Here is a 20102-nt window from a genome sequence, read left to right as displayed (position 1 = left end):
AGAGTGACCCGTGTCTGATGTTAGATTAGCAGCCGTTCACAGGCTCTAGCTCTCCTGATTTTAAGCTGAAGCGCGGTCCTGTGTTTAGTGAATGTGTTCAGTAATGCCAGTGTCTGTCCTCTCTCCACGCCACCACCACCCCCTCTCTCTCTCTCTCTCTCTCTCTCTCTCTTTCTCTCTCTCTCTCTCTCTCTCTCTCTCTCTCTCTCTCTCTCTCTCTCTCTCTCTCTCTCTCTCTCTCTCTCTCTCTCTCTCTCTCTCTCTCTCCAGTGAATTTAGTGGCGATTGTGATCCTGTCCCGGGGAAAGTGCGGCCTCTCTACCTGCACCACTCGCTACCTGGTGGCCATGGCAGCGGCGGATCTACTCACCATTGTCTCCAGCGTCATTTTGATTCGAATCAATTGGTATTATTTTCCGTGGAATTTTCTAGACATCACCCCTGTGTGCAGTGTTATCAATGCACTGAGCTACACAGCCACAGACTGTTCTGTCTGGTTCACCGTCGCTTTCACCTTTGATCGGTTTGTCGCTATTTGCTGCCAGAAGCTGAAAACAAAATATTGCACCGGGGAAACTGCGGCTGTAGTTCTGACAACAACCGGCGTGCTGTCCTGTCTGAGAAACGTTCCCCGATACTTCACGTTTGAAAACAGAGTGATCATCGACAATGTACCGTGGTTTTGTAGAACCGTGGACAGTTATTTCACTGACCCGGGATGGATAGCATATGACTGGCTGGATACGGTTTTAACTCCGTTCCTCCCTTTCGCCTGTATCCTGCTGCTCAACGCTCTGACAGTCAGGCACATTTTAGTGGCCAGTCGGGTCCGTAAGGGGCTGAAGGGTCAGAGCAAGGGGGAGAACCGCATTGACCCGGAGATGGAGAGCAGGAGGAGGTCTGTGGTTTTACTCTTCACCATCTCCGGCAGCTTCATCCTCCTGTGGATGACAGTAGTTGTAAATGTCATATATTATCAGGTCTCAGGAAAAGGATTCGAATTCAACGATTCTGAATGGATCTTTCAGTACTTCGGAGTTTTGCTGATGAATTTCAGCTGCTGCACGAACACATTTATTTACGCGGTGACTCAGTCGAAATTCAGGGAGCAGGTATTCAGCGCGGTGAAATATCCCGTTACCTCGGTGCTTCAGATCATTAATAAAGCCGCGACCTGAGCACAAGCCAAAGGCGGTTGCAGTGAGGGTTCCATCTCCTCACATTCACCCCCTGATCATCCAGGTGTTATTCCGGCAGGTTGTCGCATCGTCCGGCAGCTCTGAAACGTTAGGATAGTGTATGTTTTGTGAGGGGCAAGGCACCGTCCTGGAGATTCAGTACCGCATTGGACCTGCCAGATGTCAGTCAAAGACCTGCACCGGAATGCTATCCAGCCAGTGGTCTGTGCATATGTCCATCTTTTCCCTTTGTGGCCCATCAACCTTACAGCCCACAAAATGGCAGGGATCTAGTCGATTACTGGCTGCCTAATCCAAAGTCAATCACACTACTTTCCGCTTTCCCCTTGAATGATTTGCTAATGTAACGAAATGGGGCGGGTTTTCGTTAAAAGGCGTTTGACAGATCAAATTAAAGTCGCATTCTCGCCACTAACTGGACTGGAGTGTGGTGCAGAGAATTAGAAAATAAAAACTTCACTACTTCCTTTTTGAATAAAATTCTTTCCCTTCTTGTTTTACTCCGTTCCCCCATAAAGCTAACAGTTACGCATTCTGCAGTGGTGTTTCCTTTATGCTCATTATCCCAACAGTCTTGCTATAATTCACAATAGCAAGTGCGGTGATCATCGCGGTGAAATATCCCGTCACCTCAGTGCTTCAGTTCATCAATAAAGCCGCGTACTGAGCACAAGCCAGTGCGTTGAGTCTCGAGCCCGGGCTCTGGTTCCTCTCATTCACTGCCTGATGGCCAAGGTTTTATTCCCAGGCGGATTTTCCCAGCGACCGGCAGCTCCGGGACATTAGGGTAGTTTGTGTGGTGGAGGGAGGGGGCGTGGACGTGAGGGGGTAAAGCACCGTCATGGGGACTCAGAAACTCATTGGCCCGCCATATGTCAATCAGTGTACTGCTCCAGTATGCCGCCCACCATTTGGTCTGTGGATATGTCTGTCTATTCCCCTTCATGCTCAGTCCCTCACAGTCTGACGTTCCCAGAGGACTGTAGGGCTAGTCTGATACTCGTTGGCTAGTCCATTGTCAGTTACTCTAATCTCCAATTTACACATGAATAATGGTCTAACGCGAAAATACAGGGCTGGGGTATGGATAAATACTGTTTTTATTTTCATCGGTGAAAAGCCATGTCGCTGGATCTTAATTGCTGCCTCCTCTACTACCAATGACTGTCGTCAATAGCTGAAAGCTGATTATAGCTGAGAGATTAGTATCCAAGGATGCAGACAGTATCGAAAGAACAGGCTGGAAGACAGAGATGGTGGCATAGATCTGTTTGTAAAAAAAACAAGTAAAATCAAACCATCAGAAAGAGGTGATGCAGGGGCGGAAGGTGTTGAACCATTGTGGATAGAGCTAAGGAACTGCAAGGTGAAAGACACTGTATAGACCAGGGGTGTCAAACTCATTTTAGGTGACGGAAGGATTTGAGCAAAATGCAGCTTCATGCGGGCCGGATCAGTCGGACGCGTGCGAACGCAGCTTTCGTTGCCTCCGTTTTCTCAGCCTGCTCTCATGTGTCTCAGTCTCTGCTATAACTACAGAGTGTTTTACTTTACAAATTCCGTTTCTTATGAAGAAGACTGCCGAATAAACACTAAAAACCCTGAAAACCTGGTACCTGAATAAACTCAGCATTAGCCATATCATACGCCATAGGGGCTTCTATTATTGGGGCCAGCTTTAATAGTAATGAGATATTATCTCGCGGGCCAAAGATAATTCCACCGCGGGCCTGATCTGGCCCGCGGGCCTTGAGTTTGACAGATATGGTATAGACCATGGAATAGCAGTAAGGATGTGACCTACAAATTAAACGGGAGATAATGAATGCGTACCGGAAAGGAAAATGGTAGAAGAGTCATGAGGAATTTAAATGTGCATGTAGATTGGAAAAATCAGGTTGAAGCTTGCTTCCTGGTGACGGGATTTCTCGAGTGCCTTCGAGATCGCTTTTTAAGGCAGAATTAATCCATTAACGGAGCCGCTCAGCCTCAGGTTACTGAGTTGTTTCTGCTTACTCTCTGAGACGCGTCGCAAATTGCACCGCTTCGTCCTGAATAACAGTCTCGGCCCAAAACCGAAGTTTGTTCAATTCCTTCGAAGCTGCCTGACCTGCTGAGTCCCTCCAGTATTTTGTGTGTGTTGCTCCCTTCTGTATCCCTTCCCGGCCCCATTAGATGCTGAGTTTCCAGTGGCCTGTTCAGTTACGGTTAGATCAGTGAAACCGGCCACGTTAGTGATTCGAATCGAATCAGCACCGATCGTTGTTGTTCATGCAGATCGCTTTTATCGCTGACGATTGTCCACACATTGTCTTATCCCCATAATAATGAAGGCAGGTTAGCGACAGTGTGACCCATTAGATTAGCAGCTGTTCATAGACTGTATGCAGTACTCCAGACCTTTACCCCTTAACCTGAAACACGATCCCTTGAGGAATGGGTTCAGTAATGCCTAGTATCTGTTCTCTCTCGTTCTCTCTCTCTCTCTCTCTCTCTCTCTCTCTCTCTCTCTCTCTCTCTCCTCTCTCTCTCTCTCTCTCTCTCTCTCTCTCTCTCTCTCTCTCTCTCTCTCTCTCTCTCTCTCCTCTCTCTCTCTCTCTCTCTCTCTCTCTCTCTCTCTCCAGTGAATTTAGTGGCGATTGTGATACTATCCCGGGGAAAGTGTGGCCTCTCTACTTGCACCACTCGCTACCTGGTGGCCATGACAGCGGCCGATCTACTGACCGTTGTCACCGAGGTCATTTTGTCTCGAATCAATTGGTATTACTTTCCGTGGAATTTTCTGGACATCACCCCTGTGTGCAGTGTCCGCGAATCACTAACGTACACAGCCACGGACTGTTCTGTCTGGTTCACCGTCGCTTTAACCTTTGACCGGTTTGTTGCCGTTTGCTGCCAGAAGCTGAAAACAAAATATTGCACCGGGAAAACTGCGGCTGTGGTTCTAACAACCGGTGCACTGTTCTGTCTGAAAACCTACCCGATACTTCACGTTTGAACACAGCGTGATCATCGACAATGCACCGTGGTTTTCTAGAACCATGGACAGTTATTTCACTGATGGACAGGGTATGACTGGCTCGATACGATTTTAACTCCGTTCCTCCCTTTCGCTGGGATCCTGCTGCTCAACGCCCTGACAGTCAGACACATTTTAGTGGCCAGTCGGGTCCGTAAGGGGCTGAAGGGTCAGAGCAAGGGGGAGAACAGCAGTGACCCGGAGTTGGAGAGCAGGAGGAGGTCTGTGATTTTACTCTTCACCCTCTCCGGCAGCTTCATCCTTTTGTGGATGACATCCGTTGTAAATGTGGTATATTATCAGGTCGCAGGAAAAGGATCTGATTTCGATTATTCCGAATGGATCTTTCACTACGCAGGAGTTTTGCTGAGGAATTTCAGCTGCTGCAGGAACACATTTATTTACGCGGTGACTCAGTCGAAATTCAGGGAGCAGCTGATCAGCGCGGTGAAATATCCGGTCATCTCGGTGCTTCCGTTCATCAATAAAGCCGCGTCCTGAACACTAGCCAATGTGGCCGCTGAGTCTCGAGCCTGGACTCTGGTTCCTCTCATTCACTGCCTGATGGCCAAGGTGTTATTCCCGGGCCAATTTTCCCAGTGAAAGGCAGCTCCGGGGCATTAGGGTATTTTGTGTGGTGGAGGGAGGGGGCGTGGACGTGAGGGAGTAAAACACCGTCAAGGTGGCTCAGAAACTCAGTAGCCCGTCATAGAACATAGAACATAGAATAGTACAGACACTTCGGCCAACAATGTTGTGCCGACTGTAACCTCTGCCTCCCACGTACCCTCCAACTTAAATTCCTCCATATACCTGTCTAGTAGTCTCTTAAACTTCACTGGTGTATCGGCCTCCACCACTGACTCAGGCAGTGCATTCCACGCACCAACAACACTAATAAAAAAGAAACCTCTAATATCCACATTGAACTTTAAACCCATTAACTTATAGCAATGTCCTCTTGTATTGAGCAGCGGTGCCCTGGGGAAAGGGTGCTGGCTGTCCACCTCTATCTATTCCTCTTAATATCTTGCATACCTCTATCATGTCTCCTCTCATCCTCCTTCTCTCCAGAGAATCAAGCACCAGCTCCCTTAATATGTGATAACAATGCATGCTGTCTAAACCAGCCAGAATTCTGGTAGATCTCCTCTGTACCTTTTCCAAAGTTTCCACATTCTTCCTATAGTGAGGCGACCAGAACTGGACAGAGTACTCCAAATGTGGCCTAACCAGAGTTTTAATGAGCTGCATCATTACCCTGCGACTCTTAAACGCTATCCGTAGACTTATGAAAGCTAACACCCCAGAAGCTTTATTAACTAGCGCATCTACCTGTGAGGGAATTTTCAGGGATCTGTGGACATGTACCCACAGATCACTCTGCTCCTCCACACTTCCAAGTAACCTGCCATTTACTTTGTAACCTGCCTTGGAGTTTGTGCTTACATAGTGTACCACCTCACACTTCTCCAGGTTGAAATCTATCTGCCACTTCTCAGCCCATTCCTGCATCCTATCAATGTCTCTCTGCAATGTTCGACAATCCTCAACACTAACCACAACACCACCAACCTTTGTGTCGTCTGCAAAATTGTCAATCCGCCCTGCTACACCCATATCTAGGTCGTTAAGAAAAATCACGAAATCAGCAGTATCACGAAAAGAACCGATCCTTGTGGGACAACACTAGTCACAACCCTCCAATCCGAATGTACTCCCTCCACCACGACCCTCTGCTTTCTGCAGGCAAGCCAATTCTGAATCTACTTGGCCAAACTTCCCTGTATCCCATGCTTTCTGACTTTCTGAATAAGCCTACCAAGTGGTACCTTGTCAAATGCCTTACTAAAATCCATGTAGATCACATCCACTGCACGGCCCTCATCTATATGCCTGTTCTCCTCTTCAAGGAACCCTATCAGTCTTGTTAGACACGATCTGCCCTGCAATAAAACATGCTGACTGTCCCTCATCAGACGACAATTCTCTAAATGTCAATAGATTCTAACACTAAGAATCTTTTTCAACAGCTTTCTCAGCACAGACGTAAGGCTCACTGGTGTATAATTACACGGACTATCCCTACTACCTTTTTTGAACAAGGGGACAACATTCTCCTCCCTTCAATCCTCCGGTACCATTACCCTGGACAACGAGGACATAAAGCTCCGAGCCAGAAGCTTAGCAATCTCAACCCTCGCCATGTGGAGCAACCTGAGGAATATTCCGTCAGTCCCCGGGGACTTATCCGTCCTAATGCATTTTAACAACTCCAACACCTCTTCTCCCTGAATATGAACATGCTCCAGCACATCAACCTCACCGTCATCAAGTTCCCTGTCATTGGTGAATACCGAAAAGAAGTATTCACTGAGGACATGGCTCACTTTCAAAGCCCCCAGGCACATCTTCCCACCTTTATCTCTAATCGGTCCTACCTTCACTCCTGTCATCCTTTTGTTCTTCGCATAATTGAACAATGTCTTGGGGTTTTCCTTTATACCACTCGCTAATGCATTCTCATGCCCCTGTTTTGTTCTTCTCAGCCCCTTATTAAGCTCTTTTCTTGCTACCCTATATTCCTTAATAGACCCATCTGATCTTTGTTTCCTAAACCTCATGTATGCTGCTTTCTTCCACCTGACTAGATTTTCACCTCACGTATCACCCATGGTTCCTTCAACCTACCATTCTTTATCTTCCACACCGGAACAAAATTTATCCCTAACTACCCTCTGGATCCATACACACTTTCGCACTGTTACACTGGGTAAGTCCTATTCTTTCACGTCTTATCCATTAGCTCTTCACATACATGTAGAATGTCTTGTCGTTTTCCTTAATCCCGCCCGCCAAGGACTTCTCACGGCCCCTTCTGGCTCTCCTAACTTCCTTCCTAAGATACTTGCTGTTAGCCTTATAATCTTCTAGATCTCTAACATTATATAGATCTCTGAACCTTTTGTAAGCTTTTCTTTTCTCCCTGACTAGCCGGATTGCAGCCCTTGATCACCAATGTTCCAGTACCCTACCATAACTTCCCTGTTTCATTGGAACGTACCTATGCAGAACTCCACACAAATATCCCCTGAACATTTGACTCATTTCTTCAGTACTTTTCTCTGAGAACATCTGTTCCCAGTTTAAGCTTCCAAATTCCTGCCTGATAGTCTCATAATTCCCCTTACTCCAATTAAACGCTTTTCTAACTTCTCTGCTCCTATCTCTCTCCAATGCTAATGTAAAGGAGATAGATTTATGAGCACTATCTCCAAAATGCTCTCCCACTGAGTGATCTGACTCCTGACCAGATTCATTTCCCAATACCAAATCGACCAGTTTGAAATTATGATTGCTCTGCGATAATCCAATGTGGTTTTGGGAGGCCAGTCTGTTTGGATGCGCACGGATCTGGGTATGTGAGCGCCATAGGAGTGTCGGCAGCTTCGGGGGTGCGCACGGACTTGGGGGTGCAGACAGATTTGAAGATTGCACTGACGGAGGGGATTTTGGCGAATGTGGGCGTGCACAGTGATTTGCGGACGGACGCAGATATCGGCGTTTGTCAGCGGATATGAGATGCCGGTAGAGTTGTGAGCACACACTGACTCGAGTGTGCACATGGATTTGTGGAGGTGCGCAGATCTGGGAATGTCAGTGGATTTGTTGCTACCCACTGAATTTGGGAGTTGGTGGATTTAGAGGTGTTCATGGATTTGGGATGCAGACGTATTTCATGTTTTTCCGGTGCATGTTTGGCGAATATCAAAGCTGTTTCATCTGTGGATACTTTTATAATAAATAGTTTAACCTTTGAACTTTGATCTTGCAGTATTTTTAAGGTGCTGATTGCTATGTCTGAAATGACTTTTCCTCTGTGATGCTCTAATGTGCATCTGGAGGTGGCTGTGGATTTGGGGTGGGCACAGATCTGGGTTGTGCACATATTTAGGAATGTGTGTCGATTTGGGAGTGTCTGCAGGTTTTGGGAGTGCACATGAATGGGGGGCTTTTATATTTGAGGGGGTACGCAGGTTTGGGAGGGTTGGTGGATTTGGGGGGCACATATATTTGCGGGTAGAAACATACAAAAAGCTACAGCGCAATACAGGCTCTTCGGCCCACGATGTTCATATGTACATATTCTCGAAATTACGCTCCAATACCCTCATTTTTCAAAGTACCATGTACCTATCCAAGAGCCTCTTAAAAGACCCTATCGTATCCGCCTCCAACACTGTCACCGGCAGCACTTTCCACGTACTCACCACTCTCTGCGTATATATTTAAAAAAAACCTTCTCTGTGCCTTCTTTCAGGCACATTAAAACTGTGCCCTCTCGTGTTAGCCATTTTAGCCCTGGGAAAACGCCTCTGACTATCCACACAATCAATGCCGCTCATCATTTTATATACCTTTATCAGGTTACTCGCATCCTCCGCGGCTCCAAGGAGATAAGGCCAAGTTCACTCAACCTAGTCTCATAGGGCATGCTCCCTAATCCAGGCAACATCCATGTAAATCTCCTCTGCACCCTTTCTATAGTTTCCACATCCTACCTGTACTGAAGTGATCAGAACTGATCCCAGTGGTGGAGAGAGGGGGCGTGGACGTGAGGGGGTAAAACACCGTCATGGCGACTCAGAAACTCATTGGCCCGCCATATGTCAATCAATGTACTGCTCCAGAATGCCGCCCACCATTTGGTCTGTGGATATGTCTGTCTATTCCCCTTCATGCTCAGTACCTCACAGTCTGACGTTCCCAGAGGACTGTAGGGCTAGTCTGATACTGGTTGGCTAGTCCACTGTCAGTTACTCTAATCTTCAACTTCCACATGAATAATGGGCTAATGCGAAAATACAGGGCGGGGTATGGATAAATGCTGTTTATTTATTTGTGAAAAGCCAGGTCGCCTCATCTTAATTATCGCCTCCGCTACTACCAATGACTGTCGTCAATAGCTGAAAGATATTATTATCAATATTATAATATTGATTTAGTATCAAGGATGCATACAGTATCGAAAGAACAGGCTGGAAGTAGAGGTGGTGGCGTAGCTCTGTTTGTAAAAAAAAACAAGTAAAATCAAACCATTAGAAAGAGGTGATGCAGGGGCGGAAGGTGTTGAACCATTGTGGGTAGAGCAAAGGAACTACAAGGTGAAAGACTTTACAGAGCATGAAACAGCAGTAAGGATGTGACCTACAAATTAAACGGGAGATAGTGAATGCTTACCGAAAAGGAAATGGTAGAAGAGTCATGAGGAATTTAAATGTGCATGTAGATTGGAAAAATTAGGTTAAAGCTTGATTCCTGGTAAAGGGATTTCTCGAGTGCCTTCGAGATAGCTTTTTAAGGCAGCTCACGATTGAACCGACTGGAGGATCCGCTCTACTGAATCGGGTGTGGGGCAATGAAGCAAAAGTGATTGGAAACCTGAAAGTAGAAGAACCTTTAGGGACAAACAAGCACAATGTTTTTGAATTCACCCTGAAGTTTGAGAAGGAGAAGCGGAAATCAGATGTGGTGGTATTACAGCAGAGTCACGGTAATCAGAGAGGCGATTACAATCGGCCAGAATTAACTGGAAAGATCACCGGCAGGATCCACGGCAGGGCAGCGATGGCTGGAATTTCTGGAAGCAATTCGGAAGGCACGGGATAAATACTTCACAAAAGAGGAAGAGATTTGCAGGAATGTCAATGCCAGCATAAAAGCCCAAGAGAATTGAGAATAAAATTGTGGGAAGTTAAACAACTGGGAAGCTTATGAAAGCCAAAAGAAAACAACTAAAAAGACATTAAGAAGGTAAAGATGGAATATGAATTTAAGCTAGACAGAGACAAAAAGAGGACACCAAGCATTTCTTCAGATACATAACGTGTAAAAGGGAGGAGAGAGTGAATTTCAGGCCGTAGGTAAACAATGCTGGAGACTTAGTAATGGGGCAAACGAAATGGCGGACTGAATCGGCATTTTAGGAATATGGGCAAAAAGGTTGGCAGATGATGTACAGTGCAAACACGAGGAAATCTGCAGATGCTGGAAGTTCAATCAACACACACAAAATGCTGGTGGAACACAGCAGGCCGGGCAGCATCTATAAGGAGAAGCACTGTCGACGTTTCTGGCCGAGACCCTTCGTCAGGACTAACAAAAGGTAGTAAGGGATTTGAAAGTACTGGGCGGAGGGGGAACTGTGAAGTGATAGGAGAAGACCGGAGGGGGTGGAATAAAGCTAAGAGCTGGAAAAGGTGACAGACGAAAGTGATAAAGAGCTGGAGAAGGGAAATGATCATGGGACAGGACGACTCTGGAGAAAGAAAGGGGGGGAGCACCTGAGGGAGATGGAGAACAGGCAGTGATGGGCAGAGAGAGAGAGAGAAAAAAAGCTAAGTATGTCAGGAATGGGGTAAGAACGGGAGGAGGGGCATTAACGGAAGTTAGAGAAGTCAATGTTCATGCTATCAGGTTGGAAGCTACCCAGCCGGTATATAAGGTGTTGTTACTCCAACCTGAGTGTGGATTCATTTTGACAGTAGAGGAGGCCATAGATAGACATATCGGAATGGGAATGGGACGTGGAATTAAAATGTGTGGCCACAGTGAGATCCTGCTTTCTCTGGCGGACCGAGCGTAGATGTTCAGCGAAAAGGTCTCCCAGTCTGCGTCGGGTCTCACCAATATATAAAAGGCCACATCGGGAGCACCAGACGCAGTATACCACACCAGCCAACTCATAAGAGAAGTGTCGCCTCACCTGGAAGGACAGTCTGGGACCCTGAAAGGTGGTGAGGGAGGAAGTGTAAGGGCAGGTGTAGCACTTGTTACTCTTACAAGGATAAGTGCCAGGAGGGAGATCGGTGGGAAGGGATGGGGGGGGGGATTGGGGAAATAAGTGGATAAGGGAGTCGCGTAGGGAGAGATCCCTCCTGAAAGCAGAAAGGGGGGGGGGCGGTGGGAATGATGTGCTTGGTAGTGGGATCCCAATGGAGGTAGCGGAAGTTACGGAGAATTATACATTGAACCTGGAGGCGGGTGGGCTGTTAGGTGAGGACAAGGGGAACTTTATCACGAGTCGGGTGGTGGGTGGATGGGGTGAAGGCAGATGTGCGGGAAATGGGAGAGATGCGTTTGAGAGCAGAGTTGATGGTGGACGAAGGGAAGCCCCTTTGTTTAAAAAAAGAAGACATCTCCTTCGTCCTGGAATGAAAAGCCTCATCCTGAGAGCAGATGCGGCGGAGACGGAGGAATTGTGAGAAGCGGATAGCATTTTTGCAAGAGACAGGATGGGAAGAGGAATAGTCCAGGTAGCTGTGAGAGTCTATAGGCTTATAGTAGGAGGAACCAAAGGAGAAATTATTGAGAGTAAGAACTAATTCTGCTAGACGGAGGAGAGTGGTGGTAGAGGGGAAATAGTTAGGTCTGGATTCCAAAAAGAAGCGAAGAGCTTTGAGACGGTCCGGGTGAATGATGGAGGGATATAGGGACTGGATATCCATGCTGAAAATAAGACGGCGGGGGCCAGGGAACATAAAATAATTGAAAAATTTAAAAGCGTGAGAAGTGTCACGAACATAGGTGGGAAGAGATTGAACAAGGGGGATAAGACAGTGTCAAGGTATGCCGAAATGAGTTCGGTGGGGCAGGAGCAAGCTGAGACAATAGGTCTACCTAAGACAGGCAGGTTTGTGGATCTTGGGTAGGAGGTAGAAACGGGAAGTGCGGGGTGTGGGAACTATGAGGTTGGTGGCAGTGGATGGGAGATCCCCAGAGCTGATAAGGTTGGTGATGGTATAGGAGACAGCCTGGTGCTCCTTAGTAGGGTCATGATCAAGGGGTAAATAAGAGGAGGTATCAGAGAGTTGTCGCTGTGCTTCGGACAGGTAGAGCTCAGTACGCCAGACAACAACAGCTCCCCCCTTATCAGCGCGTTTTATAGTGAGGTTCGGATTGGTGCGGAGGGAGCAGAGAGCAGAGCGTTCGGAAGGAGTTAGGTTGGAATTGGAACAGGGTGTGGTGAAGTCAAGACGGTTGATGTCCCGTCGGAAATTAGCAATAAATAAATCCAGAGCAGGCAGAAGACCGGAGCGGGGTGTCATGAAGAGGAGGACTGCTGAAGACGGGAGAAGGGATCATCGGTGGGGGTAGGAGAGTCCTTGCCAAAGAAATAAGCTCGGTGATGGAGCCTGCGAAGATGAGTTCAGCGTCATGGCGTGCACGGAACTCGCTGAGGTGTGGGCAAAGAGGGATAAAGCTGAGGCCCTTACTGAGGACAGAGCGCTGTGCCTCAGAGAGCTGAACGTCGGAGGGAATGGTAAAAACCCGGCACGGATGAGAGATGGGATCAGAGGGTGGAGGGAGGCTGGTAGTGTCATTGGAGAGGGAAGGGTTGGGGTGAGAGGAAGATGGAACCTAACCATTTCCCCTCTACCACCACTCTCCTCCGTCTAGCGGAATTCGTTCCCTGAGGGCCCAGGAGTGACGATGGGATCTGAGGGAGAGGGGATTGCAATGGTGGTGGGGGAAGGGGAGAACGGCCTTTAATAAAGCCCGTTTGATTCATAGAGATGATTTTAGTTAAAATATTTTCAGAATAAAGTGATCGAAAGTGGCGGAGATGAACAACAATAAAAATAATCCGGGATTACATAATGGGGGTAAAAAAAACTCCCAAATTATAAAGCCCTGAAAAAAAGTCGATATCTATCGACGCACGCCCCAGGAAAAGCATCGATGCTGTTAAATCTCCGCCTACGTGGATATAAAAATGTAACCTCTGCCTCCCTCTACCGGACATAAATCTCATTACAGTCGACATATATCTCAGTAAAGTTAACTTGAAAAGATAGTTTTTTTCCTATAAAACAAAACGACCTTCAATTTGAAAGTAACCTTCATAGTATTAGATAAGGGAAGAAAAACACATCCAAAACAATTCTTGAAATATTTGCACAAAGGAGAAACAATCACCATCTTTAAATTATCCAGTCTTTCTTTAAAACGTAAAGAAATCGAAGCAATTACTTAACAAAAAAACTTTTAAAAAGCATACAGAAAAAAAGTTGGTTCATTTAAATGCTGCAGAGAAAAAAAAACTAGATGGTTCAAAATTATCTAGAGTCTTTCATCAGTTCTCCCGCTATATTTTCGAAGGTTAAAACCACCAAACCCAGTCTTTTTCGAAGCTAAGAATACATTTTGAGGTAAAAACTTTCTATCACAATCAAATCTTCCAATTTCATCGCTTTACAGCACAAGACAGTGAAATTATTATAAATTATTCAAGCGTCAGATTCGACATCCGACTCGTCAGACAAAGAGTTAATAAAACGCAATGCTTCGGCTGGATCATCAAAAATACAAACACCAGAATTTTTAACAAAAAGCCTTAATTTAGCTGGCTATTGTAAGAATGGAAAGAGCTTTTTTAAAAAGTAATTTCATAGAAGAGTCAAATGCAGAACGTTTCTCAACAATTTTCACGTGGAAAATCTTGAAAAAAAACGAACTTCTGAACCTTGAAATTGAAATGATCTTTGTTTTCTTGCAAGTTTAATAATGCGGTCCGTCTCCAAGACGGAAAAAAACGCACAACGGCATACCTGTTTTTACCTTCATCCAAAGATTTTAAAGCGCCGGTTCTGTGAGCCGAGTCAAGCTCCGGGGGTTGCGAAAAAACCTCCGGAAATAAAGACTGAATCATTTTAGCAAAATAATCCAGGTGTGTCGGCAGATTCTGATTTCTCTTTTAATCCAACAATTTTAATATTATTCCGACGCGATCGAACTTCCAAACCCACGATCCGTTGTTGAGCCTTTTCCAAACGAGAAGAATGGTCAGCCGCATTTCGATTAACTCCTTTAAGATCGAGGCTCAGGGAGTCAATTTCTGCTTCAAATTTCTCTTTTAGTTGAGTTATTTCAGTGCAGATACCGGCGATTCGAGATTTCAATCTCTTGACCCAAGGGGGTTCTTCCGAGAACTCATCAGCTTTGTTTAGATTTTCCGTTAGAGGGGTCGGGATTTCGTCTAGTGCTGTTCGAAATAGCCATAATTATAACTATTGTGATACAAATTCGACTGAATAAAGTTAAGATTTGATTCGACTGAATAAAGTTAAGATTTGAAAGTTTGAATCGGAAAAGGGAGAGATTAAAGACGGACAATAAGCAACTAAGTCCTGCATGTCCGTAGCGGGAGGCGGAGTCCGGGAGTAATTTAGATTGAATTATAGAAAGGATGTTTCCCATGGTGGTAGAGTTTTGGATAAGAGGGCATAGTCTCAGAAGAGAGGGGCGCCTTTTCAAACAGAGATGCGGGGAATCTTTCAGACAAAGGATGGTGAATTGGTGGAATTTCTTGCCACATGCAGCTGCAGAGCTCACAACGTTGGGTGCATTTAAGGCAGACATTGATAGTTTCTTGATTGGACGTGGCATCAAAGGTTCAGGGGAGAAGGCCGGTAGCCGGGGTTGAGGAGGGTGGAAAGAAAGGATCAGCCATGAGTGAATGGTGGAGCAGAGTCTATGGTCCGGTTGGCCCATAAAGTCTTATGGCTTTATGGAAATGAGGATTGAACAGGAAACTGAGAGACTTTGTCTGAGTTTTATATTTGGACGGTCGGTGCTGGTACGGGAGGGAACCCACAACGCCGTATTTGTAACCATTTATTATCTAATGTTATGATTAATGATATTCTCTCTGAGACAGGTACTGAGGTATGTAAATCACTATATGCAGACGACGGAGCTCTATGGCTTAGAGGCATAAATTGCAAGTATACAGTATATTGGATCCAATTAGCAGCTAATAATTTTGAACAGTCGGCAAATATATGAGAATTTAAGCTTTCAGGTCGCTCCTGAACAAGTTCTGTGTTTTATAAATGTGATTACTAGGCATGCAGTTGATTTGAAATCATATGGTCAATCTCTTCAAGACGTGACAGCGGGAAGATTTCCAGGCATGTGGATGGATAATCAGCTGGCATGGAAGCGCCATATCAGAAAATAATAACATTAAATATTCTCAATTGTCTATATGGGTATTCTGGGGAGCTACATTGTGGACCATGTTCATTTGTTTCATTGGATCTGTTCTTGATTATGGCTGTGTGACGTGTAGATCAGCGTCATCTTCAATTTTAAAGTGTTCTGAAGTGTTTCTGGCGTCAATAAGGTGGTTCCCTGTTTCAGCTTTACTGGTTGAAATGAGCCAAGTATTATTGCGGAAATTGCAGTTGATATTAACAAACTGGATTCATCAGACGGGACAAATAAATTACCATCCTGTTGAAGTTGTGTTCGAGGACGGTTGGCAACATCACACGAAGAGCGTTTTTCAAGTTTAGGTGGCTGGATCTTATCGTGCTGGGAAGACGGGAATGTGGGATTATGCAATATTCAATTTCCCCAACAGTTCTCTGAAACCCCCATCTTGTTCTGCATCCGACTAGCTGATTTAGGTCACAGTTTAATAAGTCCAAGAATTCTGCAATGTCCGAGAGTCTGTTGGTTCATCACGTATATTTTGGAAACTATTATGATATATTAAACTGTTGCAGAGAAATCAAAGATAACAACTGAGATGTTCCTCTGCTGTTTCTGTGCCTTAATTACAGGTAACGACAAAGAAACAACTTACGAACCATTATATCATCATATACCCCCCCCCCCCCCACCCCTTTTTTTTGGGTGGAGGAAATTTGTCCGTGTAAATCTCTAATTTATTCACATGCCTTTTCGGTTTTGATGATTCTTAAAACAATTTATTCTAGCGGTCGGTCAGATTTACTGTTGGAAACTCGTTGGCCCCACTTCTTATGAGTTTTATGGGTCTTCATATGGCCCTCAACCTGCACGGAGAGATTGAGTTACAAAAGCTGATACAATTCCAGCGGTGGATAAAGACCTTACACCCGGCAAATCAGAAGCTATGGGGTTGGTGGGATTGAGAATTATTGAGATTGGGATTATCCTGACGAAGGGTCTCGGGCCCGAAACGTCGACAGTGCTTCTTCCCATAGTGCGTTCCGCCAGCATTTTGTGTGTGTGTCACTTATAGCAAGACAGTTGGGATAATGATCATAAAGGAAACACCACTGCAGAATGCGTAACCTGTTAGCTTTATGGGGGAACGGAGTAAAACAAGAAGGGAAAGAATTTTATTCAAAAAAGAAGCAGTGAAGGTTTTATTTTCTAATTCTCTGCACCACACTCCAGTCCAGTTAGTGGCGGGAATGCGACTTTAATTTGATCTGTCAAACGCCTTTTAACCAAAACCCATTTCGTTTACATTAGCAAATCATTCAAAGGGAAGGCGGAGAGTAGTGTCATTGACATTGGATTAGGCAGCCAGTAATCGACTAGATCCCTGCCGCTTTGTGGGCTGTAAGGTTGATGGGCCGCAAAAGGAACAGATGGACATATGCACAGACCAATGCCTCGATAGCGTTCCGCTGTATGGTCTTTTACTGACATCTGGCAGGTCAGAGTCTCCAGGACGGCGCTTTGCCCCTAACAAAACACACACTATCCTAGTGTTCCAGAGCTGCCGGTCGATGCGACAACCTCCGGGAATAACCCCCTGGGTGTTCAGGGGGTGAATGTGAGGAGCTGGAACCCTCACTGCAACCGCCTTTGGCTTGTGCTCAGGTCGCGGCTTTATTAATGAACTGAGCACCGAGGTGACCGGATATTTCACCCGCGCTGATCACCTGCCTCCCTGAATTTCGACTGAGTCACCGCGTAAATAAATGTGTTCGTGCAGCAGCTGAAATCCATCAGTAAAACCCGACGTAGTAGAAGATCCATTCAGAATCATTGAATTCGAATCCTTTTCCTGACACCTGATAATATATGAAAATTACAACCATTGTCATCCACAGGAGGATGAAGCTGCCGGAGATGGTGAAGAGTAAAACCATAGACCTCCTCCTGCTCTCCATCTCCGGGTCACTGCGGTCTCCCCCTTGCTGTGACCCTTCAGCTCCTTACGGACCCGACTGTCCACTAAAATGTGTCTGGATGTCAGAGTGTTGAGCCAGCAGGATCGCAGCGAAAGGGAGGAACGGAGTTAAAACCATATCGAGCCAATCATATGCTATCCACCCGGGGTCAGTGAGATAATTGTCCCTGAGTTCACGCGCCACGGTACATTGTCGATGATCACCCTGGGTTCCCGTATGAAGTATCGGGGAACGTTTTTCAGACAGAACAGTGAAACTGACAATGAACCCCCCCCCCCCCCCCTCCCAGTCACACCTTCCCGGAGAGCTACCTGTCCTCAGCACTGGGACAAATCTGGACTAGGTATCATCAAAGACAAGAACCGCGTTTGATTCGATCCCGTGAGTTAGAGGAGAGACAGGGGTTTAGTTCCCTTTTTTCATTGAATATGAAAAATCGGAAAGTGGAATTGACAGGATCGATATCTCTGACGGATATTTGTACAATGATCATCAAGTTGGAAGATTGTAAAATGATCATGAATAGGTTCACACCGGTAACAATCAGAAATTCCAAACCTGAATCCCTCTGCTCACTCACCGAGAACTCCAGCAACGGGCAATGAACACGTACAATATTTTGTCCGCACTCCAGTACATATCCAACAATGCAGACATTTTCTCTGTCCAGTGATTTGGCCCCCCTGTGTTACACGCGATCTCTCGGAATGAAATGCTGAGGCAGCACATGCCTCGGGTTTTTAATGCAAATCAGTCACTCCACAGGGACAGATTTCAACAGATTTAAAAATAAAGATTTTAAATTATTTACAAATCGATTACTTCAGACACGTGAAATTCCCGCGGTGACGGATGGCGATTTAGCTATTCAATTAATTATGAAGACCATTAGGATCTAATTTGTCCCAACGCAGGTGACTGAACCGTCCGAGTTATCTCATCAATTAAATGTGCTTCCAGAGTAAATAAGCACTTCAAAGTAACCATTTATCAAACAACACAATATTGAAGTAAATTATGCTATTGTAGCTTGTGAAATTGTATTGAATCACGAACACTACGCCGGCTGGTGTTGTCGTTGGATCAGCGCGGCTTCGGAGCGAAGGTTCCCGAGTTCGAACCCAGCTGGCTCCAAAAAAAACCTTTGTGTGTCTGTGTGTGGGTAGACCCACTGTCTCTGCCTGACCCTGCCGGACTGTACACGTGTCCATCTCCAATTCACTTTATCCCCCTTGGTTTAGTCCCTTCTCATCTGTCTCCCCAAACTGCACAGTTCCAACCCTTCACAAAATGGCTGCCTGAACAATAAAAAAAAAGACAAGAACAGAGGGCATAATTCAAATTGCATTTATTAGTAATGTATGTACAAATGGAAATAACTTCGAGACTTGTCGCAGCTCCAAATCAGGAGGCACCCCTACATGCACTTTAGATTGTGCCAGAGCAAGAATCATTTCAAACAGTTCACATAAAAGGTTGTCTCCATTTAAAACATAGCAAGAACAAAGGTCAAAGTTGACATTACATTTATTATTAAAGTATGAATAAACGGAAAAACCTTTGAAATCCCGACACACCTCCAGATGCCCCAGATCACCCAGGTTAGTGTTCACCCCCAAATCCGCCAACACACCCCTTTGTGCAAATCTGTCAGCATCCACAAATCTGTGCTCACCAGAAAACCCTCAATGAACCTTCAATCAGTGTCCACCCCAAAGCATCCGACACCACGAAATCCTTGTGCACTCACACATTCGCTGACATACCCCCCCTGAAGCTGAGCACATCCGCAAAGCTGGATGCTCCGCCAAACCCGTCCGCACCAATAGATTCACTGGCAAACCCCGATATATGCCTGCATCCCCATTTATCTGACCAAACAATAACATGTATCATCCTGTCCTGGTGACGTCTGACCTACCAATCCCCTGTAATATTGTCACAGTATGTCCCCAGAAAATCTTTTTCGCAATCTTCACCACTTTCCTCACCACGGCTTCTGCCCTTTTATACTTAATAAGGTACTGGGACACTGATACTTCTTCACTTTCCTAAACGCCTTGTCCCACTCCCTAATCGCCTCTGCACACTCCTCAGTCCACAGTGATACAGCTTTTCTCCTATTAATTCTGTTTGTAATGGGAATCACTTCCATCTCAGTTTGCTGAATAACGTGACATACCGTTCATTGCAAAAATACACATCTTCGTCAACATCTGCAGCGGTTCCAGAACTTCTGTGAATATTAAATTTCGTACCCATTCAGACACACAAGCTGAAAAACTGTTCTTTAATCAAACCATTACCACCAATTCCGCAAACAAAACCCTCACAGAACTGCGTTAAAATCGCAGCTGCAGACAACTCTTCGTGGGCGAGAACAAAATGTACTTTCTCACAACTTAGTAGAAAGTTTTCCCACAAGCGTTGTAAACCATATTCAGTTTTTTACAACTACCTGCTTAATCAAATATTTCTACAGCAAATCCCACATACGGTTCATTCACATTCACAACTCTACACCCTGCCTCCTTTCTTATAAAACTGAGAGCACTACCTCTCTATCAAATGACCAATCACGCCAAGCGACAATATAATCCTGCACAGAAAAAAAACTTAACTGTGAAAATAATCTCTTTTCCTGAATACTCAAAACCTCGGGGGATTCTGACAAATGAGAAAACAGACTTCTTAATGTGTTGAGGATGAAAAATCAGGCTGGGATAGACTAGGATGCAGATACTCCACACATCAGATCTTCATTTACAGCTTCCAACATAACACCGGTTACTCCGAGATATCTTTCTGCAGCTTTCACAATCATTTTATGTTTTTTGCCAGTAGGACGAAATGTCTGATCAGTGCAATTCACCACATCCATTATTAACATCACAAACTCCATTGTAC

Source organism: Hemitrygon akajei, unplaced genomic scaffold (genome assembly GCF_048418815.1).
Source record: "Hemitrygon akajei unplaced genomic scaffold, sHemAka1.3 Scf000044, whole genome shotgun sequence".
Lineage (NCBI taxonomy): Eukaryota > Metazoa > Chordata > Chondrichthyes > Myliobatiformes > Dasyatidae > Hemitrygon > Hemitrygon akajei.
Note: the sequence above shows the minus strand (reverse complement) of the source record.